Genomic DNA, 637 nt, shown 5'->3' on the forward strand with positions numbered 1-637 from the left:
GGGGACCCCGAGCCCCGCGCCGAGCTGAGGCCGCCACCTGCGCTAGGTAGGAGTCGGGGTTCCTGGGGAGGGGGGTCGTCCTCTTCCCGAGCGCTCCGCGGCTCCCGGCCGCTCCCGCGCGTCCCCACGCCCTCCCCGTCTCCGCTGTCACGTCTGTACTCTTTATTTCGGGGTGGGGCAGTCGTCGTTTGGGTCTCTTCGCGTCCCCGTCCCGTAGGGAAGCCCTCGCGGAGCGATTCGGGAACAATTCGGTACCACACCACAGGAAGTCGCTGTCCCCAGCCCTCCCTCCCCGGGGCGGCCCGGGCGGGAGGGGAGCGCGGGCACACCCGGCCACCCCGGTGTGACGTGGCCCCTCTGGCTTGTCTTTCTGTGCCTTACTCCCCCTCCCCGCGTCTCCCCCAAGTCCTTGTGCCTCTCTTTCTCTCTTTCGTACGGTTTGAAAACACAAAGCACAGGTCAGGATCCTCTGGAAGTCAATCAGCCAACATTGCACCGCGGAGGGGTGGGTGAGGGGCTTTATTTATTGAGTCTGGTGGGGGCGGCTGTGGCCCTGGGAGGGCGGGAGGGGGGCGCAGGCCCGGGGTCCTCCCCGTAGGACGCCGCACCTCGGGGTGGCCGCCCGCCTCCTCCCCCG

Source organism: Dipodomys ordii, unplaced genomic scaffold, assembly GCF_000151885.1.
Source record: "Dipodomys ordii isolate 6190 unplaced genomic scaffold, Dord_2.0 Scaffold184, whole genome shotgun sequence".
Taxonomy (NCBI): Eukaryota; Metazoa; Chordata; class Mammalia; order Rodentia; family Heteromyidae; genus Dipodomys; species Dipodomys ordii.